Genomic DNA, 2,519 nt, shown 5'->3' with positions numbered 1-2,519 from the left:
ATCCATAGTTGAAGCACTCCAATCATCAGGCTTGAAGCAGGATGCCATTGCTATAGAGTATGCTGCATTTGCAGTACACTGCTTGCCAAACGAGTCTACTGAAAATTGTTCATGTTGTCCTTGATGAAAAGTGCCTTGGACACAAACCAATGGAGTGACTTCAATTTCTCCAGGTAAAAGAGGCCTAAGTACATCTGTAAAAATACAAAGAAAGAAGAGTGTGAGGTGAGAAATGAAAACAGGACTACAGTTTAAGAACAGATACAAAAATTCAAAATTCAGTTGAAACTATAATTTTAAGTCAATAGGCAATGTAAGTGTAAGTAGAAACTTTTTTTCCATGTGATAGTTTTGTGAAATTTAAGAGGCATACTTGTTGTGACAAAATACAGTAACTTGAACAGTGAATCAATTTCATTATTCATAATGTATACTGGTATATAACATTCATTACCTGTTGAACTGGCAGAATCAACATTATTTCCAGGACTAAGTTGATTGCCAGATTGGTTGACTATATCATTCTGGTCATCAGCTGGTTCGTCAAATATATTCCTGGCTGTAAACAAACACAGAGTGATGAGTCAGTAAAATATTTGGAAGTGCATTATTAACCTTGCAGAACTGATAAAGTAGTAACTGGCACAAATTTTGCTCATAATCATTTTAAGAGAAAAAATAGTTGCAATAATATTCATTACCTGTTGAACTGGCAGAATCAACGTCATTTCCGGGACTAAGTTGATTGATAGATTGGTTGACTGAATCATTCAGGCAATTCAGGTCATCAGCTGGTTCATCATTCCTGGCTGTAAACCAACAATAAGTGATGAGTCAGTAAAATATTCAGAAGTGCATAATTAATCTTGCAAAATTGTTATAGTATTAACTTTCACAGATTTTAGTAATGTAATCTCTCATGAGACTTCAAGACATCAAAATAAAATTACTACTCAGTTGGGCAACATTTGATATACTACTTGACACCAAAGAAGTAAAACAGAGATTTTCCAGCAAATGAGATACATATTTGTTTGTATCTGTTTTAAAGAAGTATCGTGTAAGAGAGAGTTCAATATTTTAAAGTGTGGTTTCTACACATCTCCATAACTTGTCACAGTCTGCAGAGATACAGACCCATAACTGTATCTATACTACAAACACTTACGTGATAGCACCTGATTCCGTGGTTGTTTCAGGGGATCAGGTTCAACCCAATCTTTTAACTGCGCGTCACTTAAAGGATCAGGAAGGTATAATGTGGGTATAACACCTTTCTTCTTTTTTCCTGAGGGGTTCTTATCTGTCGGACAAAAGTGATTGCCACACACACGACAGTTTTGAAGTTGTTTTAGTGATTTCTTCAACAATGCAGGGTTTCCAAGAACTTTCATCCATTTTCTTCCCCTGAAATCATACAGAGTATTGTTTAGAAAACAAAGAGCACAAACACATTAGTAAGTAGAATAAAGGATAACTGAGTACACTCTTTAACAGCACACATTCAGAACAGTTTTAGAGCCCAGCATATTTCTTGAATTAAGCAAAAAATTACAGAAAGGACATGAATTCAAATGAGGTGGAAGTTTGAATAAAAGTCGAATTACAAAAAAAAAAAAACTGCCCTTCCTAGCACAATACTAATAATATTGACTTTGCTAATGCAACATGTAATGAACATTGTAACATTTAATCTTTCACCTTTAAGTTCTACACAAGTTAAAGAAAATGACAAATTATGTTGTGAATGTGAACTGTATTTAGACAGTGGAAACTTAGCCTGTTCAATTACATTAAATAACCGGTAGGGAAATGCTTATAGCTTAGCATCACTCCATCTGCTTTGCTAAAGCTCGGACATTCAGGAACAACACATCTGATTGGACCACTGGTTTTCGCTCGAAACCTTTTTACTGGAGGTGGTTGTAAATCATCATCTCCAGCTTCTCTTTCATTTTCCAAAATATCTTCTCTCATTCTTGAAAATCAGAAAAAACTTTTAATGTTACATAATTATAAATACAGTTAGTTCAGTGCAATGCTGAGATAAGTGTCACTACAAACCATCATTTCATTCCTATGGCAAAGATGAATCAGAGTACTAATTATCATCCCAATGGTTGTGTGGTACAATGAATGAAAGAGTGAGTAATGGCAGTTGATGAATGTGAAAGGGTTAACCACAAACGTTCCATCAAACACCCTACCAAACCATACTGGGGTAAGGTAATTACTATGGCCAGTTCAGGAGAATATCGCATGATGACAACGGAATGATATAGATGCCTGGAACAATCAATCAATACAGGTAACATTTACTACCGCCCAAATCTTATCCAATCACCCATCCAACTATACCACAGGTAAACAAAACATTCCCACCAACACAAGAATATTATACAATTCGTAAGAAAGTCTGGGATTGTAAGACCATAACACTGAATAAGATAGATAGTATATTAAACATCGCTAAGATACCAAACCCATTTTGGTTAATAATTTCTGACAGTTGATTTAGG

The sequence above is a fragment of the Frankliniella occidentalis genome, unplaced genomic scaffold, assembly GCF_000697945.3.
Source record: "Frankliniella occidentalis isolate FOCC.00 unplaced genomic scaffold, Focc_3.1 Scaffold9, whole genome shotgun sequence".
NCBI lineage: Eukaryota > Metazoa > Arthropoda > Insecta > Thysanoptera > Thripidae > Frankliniella > Frankliniella occidentalis.
Note: the sequence above shows the minus strand (reverse complement) of the source record.